The 13,575-nt window shown below is 41.9% G+C and overlaps 1 protein-coding gene across 1 annotated transcript in view; it reads left to right on the forward strand.

Moving 5' to 3' along the window:
* The window catches only part of LIMCH1 (LIM and calponin homology domains 1), a 180,461-nt gene that overhangs the window by 56,754 nt on the left and 110,132 nt on the right, over positions 1–13,575 (forward strand). Inside the window, exon 2 of the mRNA XM_010574547.1 lies at positions 11,081–11,151. The gene's annotated coding sequence lies outside the window, so the exon portion shown is untranslated. The remainder of the gene's footprint in view (positions 1–11,080; positions 11,152–13,575) is intronic.

Below are 13,575 nucleotides of genomic sequence, written 5' to 3' on the forward strand. Positions count from 1 at the left end.
CTGTAGGTACCTTGTCTCCTGGATGAACCCCTTGTATGTACGTTCTAGGTTGTATCCATTCCTTGTCTTTGGTCCTGGCTCCTGGATGAACTTTGTTGTAGCCTTGTTTCCAGTCTTGTCTCTGGCCCTATCTCCTTTTGCTCCTGACTGAACTCCCTGGACAGACCCCAGAGCCGGTTCATTGCTTTGTCATGTCCGATGCCGTGGATGGACCTTGTTACCAATACCTGTCTTTACCTTTCAGTTCATGCCCAGTGTGACCATGTCCCATCAGTGAGGACACAGCCTGTGCTGGGGCCACCCTCATCTCCTGGCTTGCCTGCCCTTAAGGAGCAGATGGCCCTTGCTGCTCCCTGACAGCACTGTGAATATAGCTCCACCCTTGTTTGGTGGCCAAATGGTGTTTAAAAACTGGCTTAGCTGGAAAAGCATTCAGAGTGTGAATGCCTTTTCTTAAGTGTGTCTCTATAGAGGCAAGAATAAAATAGATTTACTTCCAAAGAGTTATTAATGAAGGTCTCAAAAGTGTACAACTGAATTAAGGTTAGCTTTCTTTCTCAAGGAAAGTGGATAATTTTTCTTCATTCTGTGATTTTTGAAATGCACATTTTTTCCTGTTTAGAAGCTGGTAGTTTTGCGGTTTGTTTGCAAGTGACTGCAAAGCTGTGGCATGTAGCTCTGTTCCTACTGGACGATGTGCCAAGTGACAATCCAGAGTTTGGAGGGAACATCCAAGGAGCTCAGATATTGCTCTCAGAAGTGTTGGGGTTTTTTTCCTCCTTCCCTTTATTTGAAAGGAGCAGAGTTTTTCAGAGTTATATTGACAGTAGATAGAATTATGCCTTTTAGTGGTGTCTATATGAAGTGACTTATTCCCATTGACAGTTTCCTGCTTTGCTTGCTCTGGGCTTCCAGGCTTATTGTCTGGAGAACCAGGTGTTAAAATACCTTGCTGAGCTATCCTTATATATATATTTAAATTGTACAGACTCTAAATGGGACACTTTACATATGGACTTGTCTTGATATGACTTGATGACATTAAATTTAAAAGCTTCAAGGTAGACTGGTGCCTACTGATGCTCATCATTGGCATTTCAGAGGCTCCACTGAGACCTTAAGACATCAAGTGTCATCTTTGAATGGCTGGTTAAATTCAGTAATGGTTTGCTCAAGTGAACACCTAATTTCTTCAAAAAGGGAAGCTGCTGTCTCCTAGCAGACATTTTTCATTGCAAAAGCCCAGTAATAGTACTGAGCTTTGGTAGTCTCTTTGTTGACAGTGGTTAATGACAAGCCGAAGTGCTTCTAGTGCTGGGACTCTCTAACTTGGAGCTTCTTGTATGTTTGTATTTCTGTCTCTGTCCAGCTTTAAATGTGTGCAATTTAAAGTTGTCTGCCAAGAAGCACACACATTCCTGGCAAAAAGCAACATGCTGGTGTCAAAAATCTGCTCATCCAAGAAGAAGTAGCGCAGTGGTCTTGTAAAACACAAATGCAGCGATAATGTAAAATAGGTTAGAGCAGTGTGAAGTGGGGATTAACAAATCTAGATACTGCAGCAATCCCATCATCTCCTACAGAGCTGTTGATCTATTCATTGCTTTGAGGGTGAGACAAGATGTTGGGCTCAATGAGAAGTCTGCTGCCTGTGTTTTGCTCTGCCTCTGCAGCTGTAATTAGTTGACAGAGCTTTAAACACTTCTGATTCAGGACTGTCTAAACTTTCTAAAGCTGGAGGAGAGAAAATAGAGGGTTTTATTAGCAGTTGCTTCAGTTTTGACATGTAGATGATGCAATGTAGCATATATTTTGGAGGAGCAGTTTCTCAAGATGGTAGGATACTGCAACTAGAAAAAGGAGTTAAAGGATAAAACGATGTCTATTCTAATTCTTTGCTCTTTTAGAGATGGCCAGAAACCCAATTTCCTGTTTTGCTGGATAGTTGCTAGTGTAATCAACCTGAGGCAACGGAAAAAATTTCTCCTGGCCTTGGCTAAAAAAATCTTTGGCTTGGTGATAAAATGTGAGGCTGACATGTGTTGGTCTGACAGCTACTCTGAGTTCTGTAGCCAGAGCTTGAGTTATCTCCCTCCATCAGTACTAATTCCAGCTTCAAGAAGGATCATGTTAGGGAAATAATAAGGGCTAAATCAATAGTTACTGCTTTTGAGAGTAGTTCCCTATATACACTTTTTTTCTGCGTGCAACTCAAGAGTGACAATAGAAAGCAGTGCAGGTGCTTGTCTGTCCATGGCAAGCCCCAGGGGATCACACTGAAGAGGTTGGAAAATTCATACCAACTTTAATCAGCCTTTCATTTTTTCAGTGAGCACCCTGCTTGTTTAGCCTGGTTGGGTGAGAAAATAAGACCTTGGGAAAAGGTGTTCATGACAGCTAGTAATTATTAGTCATCTGCTCCTCTTCCCTTTAAAGGTGCAGGGACTGCCATTAAGTACTGGTTCACCCTGAACTGGTATAAGTTGTGCAGAGTAAAAAGGGTAGCCGAACAGGGAGCTTTCTCCAGACGGTGTAGAGGACTGAGGCCAGGGTCTCCAGACGGCCAGGGCTAGATTAAACAAGGGCCTCAGATTGAGGAGGTGCATCCTGCACTCTTGTCTTCTGGTGTGTTGTACTTGTTGGCTCTGCATTGTACATGCTAATCCTGATCTCTGCTCCTCTGACTGTCTGCATGGGCTCTTGTTTTTACAGAAGAGAGTACAGAGCTAAAGAACATACCATTATGGTAAGATGTAGCTTCCATTTAATACAAGTTATTTTCCTGAAATAATGCCTCGTTCTTCCTTCTCCCCAGTCAAGAAGGAGGATGAACTCTTGACTGATAAATCTATGGCAGGAGCCTACCCTCCCTGCCCCCCTTCTTTAATTCCCATTAAAACTAATAAAGAGATGATGGATCTCACAGTACAGGAAATAAGTTTTTCTCATAGAGACCTTATTTTTTTTCTTTTCTTTTTTTTTTTTTTGTTTTAGCAATAAAAAGAACCTTAAATTGAACCACTGATTAAAACCAGATATCTTAGGGTGTTCTGTCATGTCTGTCATCTGGTATCTAATTTTGATAATACCTCTTGAAGTACAGATAAGAATCTAGTTACCCATAAAACAGCAATGCAATACCAATTTACTGACTGTCAAATACAATGTGATGTAACAGATGACCTGCTGCTAGGTGAAGCTTTCAGAGCTTGTGCTGCAGCCAAGAGAAGTCTGACGGAAGTCGCTTTTAAGTTCTCTCTTGCTGCTCTTTGCTCTCTTTCTCCACAAAATGTTCAACCTTGAATGAAACATTTTCTGCCCCACCTCACCCCAAAGGGAAGGCTGCAATGTTTGGCAATGCACCTGAGAATGTATACAAACACCATTAGGGAGGGGAGATGAAAAAGGAGGGTGATTTTGCTCTATCATGAAATTTTAACACTCCTTAGCAGCTTGCCAGCCAAGCAGGATTATACTACCAGATGTCCTGGCAGAAATGCGCGCAGCTCTGCAAGATCATAAATCCAAACAACGTATGGCAACCCTGTGTGTATAATACTACTGTTAGCAATGCAGAATTTCAGTGTGGAAAGCTCTGGTGATGGGCAGGATTATTAAGGACAAAACCTTCCCAGACTTCGCTTTAAAGCCTTAGGTAGGTAATAGCTGCTGATGGTGGTGGTATGTTAATGGAGAAAGGAGGAATATACTGATGTCTGTGCTTTATCAGCAGCAATAAGCCTCGTTTGCTTGCAGTTGTCTTCTCCCATCATGTCTTGGCCTTTCAGCAGGCAGAATTGTAGTGCAGCTGCTCAGAGGCTGATCTCTTCTCTCTGTTGGTATATATGAAAACATTGAACGGGTGTTGTCAAAGACTTGGTAAACTCAAGGCCTGAGTCAGTGGAGTAGTGTCACTCTGTAGCATTTCAGCGTTGGCTTGTGGTTTGTCTTGAGTATAAGTGGAGCTCTGTTGTCTTCGTCTTGGTAAATTCTTGTTTAATAGGAAGAAAAGGGATGGTGGAGGCCTGGAGTGGAAACTTCTGTCTGGTGGTGCATTTGTTTTACTCTTCTTTCTATGTTCCTTTTGTCATGTTTCCTAAATGGAGTACTGACTGAACCTGTTCTACTAGTCTACACATTAAATATAAATGCATGTGTACATTCATAGGATCATGTCCTCACTAAACTGTGCAAAGGATCAGGAAAAATATATCAGCTGTTGTGGTTTTTTAGTTGTTGCTCCCTTCATGGAAAGAAAAGGCACTGACTAGTGTACTGTAGTAAAGAAATAATTTCTTTAGTGAGGACTTAGAATTGGGTCCCCCAAAGGAGTTGGGAGTATGTTTATATTAGTGGGTATGGTTCTCCCATGCTATATGTTGACACCAAACTCAGCTAACCCAACTGACGGTGTGGCAGACAGGCATTTAAAGCAAATGGAGGAGAATATGCTGTCCCCTATTTTATTCTGTTGTTGGTAGAAAAAATGGAGTTCTTATGAAGTGTGAAAAAGAGCAACTCCCTGGCTCTTTAAAGAATAGTATGAGAGTGAATAGCCAGATGAAGAGAACAAAGGGGACTTCAGCACAGCTAGTGAACTTTGCAAATTGCAGTTAAACTTAAGTGACCAGAAAGTGGAAGATCTAAAAATAAATAACTTTAAGTGCTTTGTTTGCAGATTAATCTTGCTACCCAAGTGTGAAATCTCCCTGCTTCCTCCCATGCATTCTTTAAATTTTCAAATTCCATACCACAGAATTTCAGGTGGTTCATTGCTGGCCACGTTAGTTATTCTGAGCTCATGCTGGTTTTGTCACTGAGAGTAGCAATACACACTAAAGGTATTTAAGTTGTACGCCCTTTATTGATTTCACTAGTAAATTACCTCAATACTGTAATGCCTTGGAAAGCTTTGTGCAGAGTGCTTGTCATCATTCAGCTTTCCTGGAAGATAGGTGTGCCTAGATCAGTGTTTGTTGCTCTTGGAAAGCTCTATTCATGCAGTCCTCAAGTTTGTATGTACTAAATCAGTTAGCTTCCTAATATTTGTAATAACCCTGTTCAGGACTGACTTATATTGCTATGGTTTTAGCAATTTATATCCCTTTGCTGTGGAGTGAGAGAGAGGGAGCTCATGCCTAGATGATGCATTTTGTCCACTTTTGCAGAGACCAAAGCATCACACAAACAATACGTGGCAGAACCAGGAGCTGGTGAAGGGTCTCCATTGTGCTCCCATAGCAATGTGGTACAATTCTGGTCTGCAAAGGCAAAGCTGGCTTTAAATTTGTCAGTGTTGTTTAGTTCAGAAATCTCTTGCCTATGATATATGAAAAAGGAATTTAACTTGCATATTCATATTACTAGCTCAAATGATAGGTCAGAAATTAGGAAATAGGAATTCATTACTCTAGAGGTGCCAAATTCTGATGCCCTAAAAACTTCGGTGGTTTGTGTTCCCTGCTGCTTATGTGATCCAATGCTTTCTATTTACATACCTGTGATTATTACAGTTTAAGCCTTACTTTTACATCTCCCTGAAGTAAAAGCAGTATGTTTTCTAGTTAAGTAGCAGGGTGGGCTTTTTTCATTTAAGTAAAAAATTATATAGGGGAAAGTAGTGGTTGCATAAAATGGAAATGCAGCATACCCATGTACAAAGAAATGAACAGCCTACCAAACCTTTTGAAAATCTTTTTCCTCACTGTCATGCTTCACAAGCTCTCCAAAACATGTAATGAGTAACAAAGACCTCTCCCAGCTGTGTCTATATTTTTGTTCACTGCTTTACATGCTATTTTCAGATGTGCACATAGAAAATGAAGCTAACTATTTTCAAAGTGTTGTCCCTGATGACTTAGTGTTTATTCAACTACTTATATCTTGTTGGCCGAGATAAATTTCACCTGAGGCCAGCATCTGCTCACTAATTTGTCACCTTTTCTTTTTCATGCCCTTAAGCTATTTTGACACCAGAGGCTTTGTAAGCTCCGTCTCAGGAAGCACCAGCAGCAGTACAAAACGCAAGGAAAACAACGTGAACTGAAGCTTAGTGAAAATAGAGTTGTGTAATATGGCACTGGTTAGTGGCTGGATGAGAGCCATTCTTGATGACATAAATTTAGTGGCATGCGTAACTGCGAAGAACAAAGGAGTTAATCAGCAACAATACTGTATATGAGAAGTGTTACTCTGTGTAAGTACATATTAAAGTCATTGCCATAACCTTGTGATAGTCAGCGTGCTGTGGTTTAGTCTCCTAATATTCCTTTTAGAAAAACTTTTATTATTCATTTTAGGTTCATTTTTTGGGTTGTTAAGTGGCAGTGAAACTGAGAAATGTGTCCGGCAGTCAAATAATTGCCCTGGTTGAAGATGCTTACGGCTTTTTATGGAGAAGAAAATATCATCCAGATGATGAATAAAACCAACTCCTCTTCACATAAATGAAGCACAATAATAAATTATATCGTTTTGCTTCTGTTCTGTAATTTACAGTATGATATGGAAAGGCAGCTCTTTTCCTCTCAGCTTTGTAGAACTTATTAAAGAAGTGGCAGGATTTTTAGTAATCATTAGCAGGATACAGCTTGCGTTTTGCCTTTAAGGTGCTTCGTTCTAACGTTGGTACCCCTGCACTGCAGAGAATTGCAGTGTGTGGGCATTGCAGAGGTGAATAGGGAACTCTTCCATGTATCTTCCTTCCTCCTGTACTGCCTAAGTGTGCTGGTCTGTACTGGTGATGTGGGGACGATGCTAGGTAGCAGATGGAGTTGTGTCTTGAAAGCATGTAAGATGTGGTGGTCTAGAGAGGGCCTTGCGAAGAAAGGCCAGGTCTCAGTGTTCTCTCAGTTAACATCTTCATTGGTTTTTTTGGTGTTGCTTTTTTTTTTTTCTTCCCCTCTCCTTTCCTGAAGTCAGTGGTCCAGGATACAGACTACCTTGCACTTGTCCATGACTGTTTTTGTGCAGGTTGAGTTCTGAACACCAGTTCTCTGTAGTATGAAAGCTGATGGGCTAAAGATCTGTTCCTCCTTTTTCCAGTTTTCTGTGCCTGGCTGCAGATGAACAATTTTCTTTTGTCCAATAAAGCTCAGTAGAAGCACAGTAAACACTACCCTCTAGTCCTTGTATGTCGGCGTTTTCAGAGTTTCATCTAGGAGTCAAACCGGAGGTTTTTTTCCAGACGTGGAAGATAAGCTAGTAGGAACAGACCAGTGCTTAGACTAATAACATGAACATGGTCCTGTGATGCATGCAACAGTTTTGTGATACCATGGTTAATGCACATGCTTTCCTTTTTACGTGGGTTTGGGCAAACTTTGGTATGCACTTAGCTATGCGGGACTCTGTTTGCAAATACGAGAGTGCCAGTCCTTTTGCTTGAAGTCAGTTTAAATCCTCGCTCCTCCCGCTCTCAGTGTGCTGAGCAAAGGTTATCTCAGCAATGTGCACGAGGCTGGCCTTTAGGCCGGCTGTAGTTGTTCTTGAGGGTATGTGTGGTGGGTTGTCCCTTGCTGGACGCCAGGTGCCCACCAAAGCTACTTTATCACTCCTCTCCTCAACTGGATAGGGGAGAGAAAATATAACAAAAGGCTCATGGGTTGAGATAAGGACAGGGAGATCATTCAGCAATTACTGTCGTGGGCAAAATGGACTCGACTTGGGGAAAAAAATTAATTTAACTTATTACTAGTCAAATCAGAGTAGGGTAATGAGAAATAAATCCAAATCTTAAAACACCTTCCCCCAACCCCTCCCTTCTTCCCGGGCTTAACTTTACTCCTGAATTCTCTACCTCCTCCCCACCAGCAGCACAGGGGGACGGGGAATGGGGGTTGGGGTCAGTTCGTCACACGTTGTCTCTGCTGCTCCTTCCTCCTCAGGGACAGGACTCCTCACGCTCTTCCCCTGCTCCAGCGTGGGGTCCCTCCTACAAGAGACAGTTCTCCATGAACTTCTCCAACATGAGTCCTTCCCACAGGCTGCAGTCCTTCACGAACTGCTCCAGCGTGGGTCCCTTCCACGGAGTGCAGTCATTCGGGCACAGACTGCTCCAGTGTGGGTCCCCCATGGGGTCACAAGTCCTGCCAGAAAACCTGCTCCAGCGTGGGGTCTTTGCATGGGTCCACAGGTCCTGCCAGGAGCCTGCTCCAGCACAGGCTTCCCACGAGGTCACAGCCTTCTTTGGGTATCCACCTGCTCTAGTGTGGGGTCCTCCCCTGCTGCAGGTGGATATCTGCTCCACCGTGGACCTCCATGGGCTGCAGGGGGACAGCCTGCCTCACCGTGGTCTTCCCCACGGGCTGCAGGGGAATCTCTGCTCCAGTGCCTGGAGCATCTCCTCTCCCTCCTGCTTCACTGACCTTGGTGTCTGCAGGGTTGTTTCTCTCACATGTTCTCACTCCTCTCTCTGGATGCAGTTACTGTTGCATGGCAACTTTTTCCCCTTCTTAAATCTGTTATCCCAGAGGTGCTACCACCATCGCTGATGGGCTCGGCCTTGGCCAGCGGCAGGTCCGTCTTGGAGCTGGCTGGCGTTGGCTCCATCAGACGTGGGGGAAGCTTCTAGCAGCTTCTCACAGAAGCCACCCCTGTAGCCCCCCCGCTACCAAAACCTTGCTACACGAAGCCAATCCAGTATAGCCCAAAGTGTCCTCTGCAGAGGGGGGCGTGTGTGGGTGCACGCACACGTATGTGTGTGCATATGCCAAGAAACTGAGCTCTGATTTCCTCTGGAAAAGGTGGACGCAGCTTCTTGTTCCTCTTAGTCTTCTTCTGGGCTCATCTTTGTCATTTATAATGTCATCTTCATGCTTAGTTTTAGTTTCTAGCTTTTCTCTGTGGAACTGTTCTTACATTTTAATTGGCTAAATCAGGAGACTTGTAGCTGATTAATGTTTCCCCTCTGCAGCAGGACCATCTAGAGTAGGCATAAACCTTTCCATGCCTCATTTACTTCCAGTTCCTTTTCAAACAGGCATGCACTGTTCTTGGACCTTCCTGTCTTTCCTCACCTGCTGTCAGTTTCTGTTGTACATCCACTGGATTAATTGTTGTTCCAGCTGTGCATTTGCATTTCATGATTTTATTCGTGTGGCCAGAAATTGTGTATGAAACCTTCCTACATCAGCAGTAATGACAGTGATACCCAGGCAACAGCTTTTGGCAGGTAGATTCTTACCTGAATTGTGTTAACAGTTTCAGTACTGCTCCCTGGTGAATAAGGGTGTTCGACAAACACATAAAAAGATTGACTTCCATAGCTGCAGTGTTTGATGTTGAGTGAAATAAAATTACTATCCTTTTTTTTTTTTCTGTATAGATGAAAAAAACACTGAGGCTGTTAGGAAATAGCTCTTCCTATTTCTTTGTCCTGTACTTTATTCTATGGGTGAAATAAAAGTCAGTTTTGATGTGCTCCATCTATTATTCATCCCAAATGCTAATGGTTTGATTGTCATGATTTCCCTCTGTCCCAGCAGATCAAGATTAGAGATGATTTAGTATGATTAGAGATAGTTTAAATGATTAGAAGTCACTACTGGCAAATTGCATCTGGTTTCTTCTGAGGTATGAGGGAAACACAGTGCCTTGTTCTAGTTTATGCATTTGCATAAACCATGATTGTCAACTGATGTCTTTATGATATACTTTTCAGAGTATGGGGGGGTTAAAGTTTGCACACTGTCATACCAGTTTGCTGGGAGTAGTTCCTTCACATGAAAAAAACCAATGTGTTTATAATTAAGTGGGGGATTAGGTTTTAGGCTTTGTATTTGCACTTCAATTAAAAAAAAAAAAGTGTTGTTCTGTCTAAGACTGTGTGTCGCTATAACCAGCATTAGTGAAAGCTGGTGCGTTTGCTAATCCCGTGGGAAAGTGCCAAACTTGTCAGTTTTTATAAATTGCTGTCTTTATGACAGGAAACTGGGAGGGGAAGGGTCTTGTATCTGAATGGAACAGCAAGGAGAAAATGGGGACGTAAGGACAGATGTGTCCCCAAGTCACTATTTCTCTATGGTGGAAGCAATGCCCAGAGCAAGGGTCTTGCTGAAAGATTGGATGCAAGCCATGAGAATTCTATAAGCATCCGGTAAATGTTTTGGCTGGGTGAAGAGAAGACCTCCTGGAGGACAATTCAAAACTAGGCAGACTTTTTTGGCTTTGTTTTGTTTCTGTTCAGTGCTCTCTAAACATAGCAACTATTTTTACATATTTGTTGGTGGTAATAAAAAGTATTCTTTACTTTTAACTGAACACGTCATCTGTTGAGAATGATTTGAGGATGAATGACAAGCCATTGTCAACATGGTAGTGAGTCACAAATGAGGGTTCAGTCATGCTTGTAGCATCCGGCACCCTCAGGCGAGACTGGGATTCCTAGACAGTTCCTAGATGGTCCATTCCTAAGCAGCACAGACTGACTTAAGATCTCGTAATGCAGAATGTACCTCCTGGTCTAAGCATCCCTGACAGGACTGTGAGTAGATGCCTAAACCTTAGCTTCCAATGAGTTTGTATTCATGCTCACAGTTGGCTTCATGATGTGAAATATCATATAATACTACCAGGAGTATTGTCATGTGTGTCTGAAGGGCTGTTAACTCATGCGAGTGCTTCCAGTTGCCTTTGTTTATTCTATAGAGCTGATAGGTTAGAGGCTAGAAGTTGAAGCCCAGTACAAGATTTTTAACATGGTGCAAAAAAAAGCAGTAAAAATACATCATTTGTCTAAATACAATAGTTTTAGAACTCAAAATGCTATAGAATATAATTTTTTAAATATTCTGAAGAATACATTGTAGTTGTTGTTTTTGGTTTTTACTTCTACAAAACACTTCTGTTACAATCTGTAATTGCACTGGCCAGAGCAAATACTTTGCTTTATGTGTTAAATGGCTTGATGAAATGGGAAGGAAGAAACTGGTTGATGGACACGACTTAGTCCTTTGGCAAGGCCTGTGAAGCTCTGATGTTTCCTATGCAGCAGATGCTTTAACTGAATGTTATGAATTGCTCTTGTAAAGCACATCTTCTAATAGATGTCACCCTTTTGTTTCCCCCTACTCTTTTGCAGCAAGTGACAGGCAGAAGTTTTGGTGAGAAAGATTTTCGTTCTGGATTAGAAAACGGCATTCTTCTGTGTGAGTAAGTAACACTTATAGTTTCGAGCCTTGAATACAATCTTGACTAAAGCTGAAATGAACTTTACCTAGTATGTCCAATTGTTGGTTTCCTGTTACGAGTTTTGATACTGTGCACACTGGTATTTCACTGCAGCATCATTTCAGTGCCAAAGCTATTGTTATGGTGAGGATTGAAATGTGGCTTAAAGAAAACAGGTTTTGCAAAGTGCTTCCCTCACTCCACCCCAGCTCCTTAGTTGAATTATGTAAAGTAAAAATGGTGTTTGCTTTTTGGTTTCCTTTTATTTAAAGATGTTAACCACAGATTGGTGTTCCACACCTGCCTGCGGACATGTCTGCTACAGTGAGGCATTTTGGACCAACGCCAGGTCCGAACGCTGTCAACAGTTAGCCATCTGTATACCATCAATACTCAGCTCCTTTTATAGTTTCTGGAAACGTTAGACATCCTCTAAATTTTACCTAAAGGTGTATTTGAATGATGTGTTTTGTAATTTTTGGACAAGAGATGCAAGTTAGCTGTTGCACGTTTCTCTCTGTGGCTTTAATTGCTAGTTTTTAGGCAGAGTATTCCAAAAGCATGTTGTGGGCTTAGATGCCAAAGCTGGTGACTTTTAAGAGCAATTTGGAAGTGTGCCCTAATGCCTGTAGTTCTTTGAAAATCCCATGCAGGTTGTCAGGAGTTTGGGAGAATCTAGTGATCCAAATCACCTGTATGGACCGATTTCTTTTGCTGGGTGTGGAGGGCTGTCACTGAAGTTGGTAAAAGCTGTCTTTGCACACCAAAAGGATGAAGCTTGTGCAGAACTGAATGCATATTGAAATTTATAAACGAGATCTCCTGAGATGTTTAGCTGGACCATTGCAGCTACTGGTTAAGTTTTATTCTATGAATGAAAGGTAGTGGAACTTGGAAACTGTTTTCAGTGGTAGAGTTGAGCTAATATCCTGTAACTCAACTCTAGGTAGCTTACGATAGCTTTGAAACCTACTTGTGTAAATACTGTTGTATAGCTCATTGGTGTCATTAATCAGACAGCTTGAACTTTAGCTGTTAAAGGGGAAAAAATATCAAGGAAATGATATGATCTAGTTTGATTGTAGTTGCGTGTCTTTGCTGAGGAGTGGCTTTGGGAGGAGGGAAGTAGTTGTTATTGTTGATCGAAAGTTGTGGAACTCGGAAGGAGCATGTAGTTTACCTCTTTGTACTTAAGGGTTGCCTCTTGCACAAGATTTCTCCTCTGTGTGTTCAAGGGAAGTGCTGTGTGCTGAATCACTTCACATTGCTTTTTAAATGTTCAGGTTGAATTGTGTTGCATGAAAAGCAAGGGATGTGTATTTCAAGATTAGATTGTAATCTTATCTGCAAGTAAGCAGAGGTAATCTGATTTAACTGCTGTAAATCTTTAAGGTGGAATGCTTAACTAACTAATGTTTTGTTCATGAAACAAATAAATATGTATTTCTTAGAAGCTTGTGAGCTCCAGTAATAAGCAGGTCAAGGGACAACACTTGGTTATACTACTAAATTGTTCTGTGATGTTGGGCAAATTGCATGTCCTCGTTTACCACCTGTGGATCAGTGCAAATCAACCTGAAGGGATGTGTCGTCTCAACCTCAGATCCGAGAGGCTATGATGTTTGTATTGCATCCTGCTCCTAGCAGCTGTGGTTAGTGGGTAAAACTTTATTAGGCTACAGAGCATTAACCAGAGAGCTACCAATTTGGCCTTCAAGTTTGGCTTTCTGATGATGAGCAAATTAGAAGGCCAACAATAAAAGTGTGCTCCTCATTGGTTCCAAGTCCACTGTAAAATAAACAACTCAACAGAAATTTGGGGTGTAATACTGAGAACTTTTAATGTCTCTTCAAAAAGTACAGGCTTTGGCAAGTGAAGCCCTAAGAGTTAATTTTTTATCTATTGCTCAGTGAAGAAGTGCTAGTAAAGCTGCTACAGGCAATACTGTCTTTCTAGACAGGAGCTTTCTGGTTTATCAGAGACCTACATGGGTACCTCGTGAATAAAATCTGGTGGTATTCAAGCTTTCTCTTAACCTCCTCCCAATCTGCTGTGCTTTCATTGCAGCTGACCTCAAGAAGCAGATGAAAACCTGATCTCATAGTCTTTGATAAGCTTCAGGGGATAAGGAAGAAATTAGAGCTGTCTTAGGTTTCTGAAGATGGATGAATTCACTGCCTTTGGTCTGGTTTATCTGATTTGTTGAAAATTTAGGGAAAAGCTAAACTTGCCTCAATTTATCTCCACAGGACAGTACTGACTGCTAGTGTCATTAACTGGCAACTCATAGCCAGACACTTGTGTGGGTGATGTCTGTGTGAGTGTGGAGTGGTGCTGGCTTCCATGTGGCTGTTACAGTGTTTTCCTTGCCTGTTTTATTTTGTGATGAGGACTGAAAGCAAGTT

The sequence above is a fragment of the Haliaeetus leucocephalus genome, unplaced genomic scaffold (genome assembly GCF_000737465.1).
Source record: "Haliaeetus leucocephalus isolate CR32 unplaced genomic scaffold, Haliaeetus_leucocephalus-4.0 Scaffold439, whole genome shotgun sequence".
In the NCBI taxonomy this organism is placed as follows: domain Eukaryota; kingdom Metazoa; phylum Chordata; class Aves; order Accipitriformes; family Accipitridae; genus Haliaeetus; species Haliaeetus leucocephalus.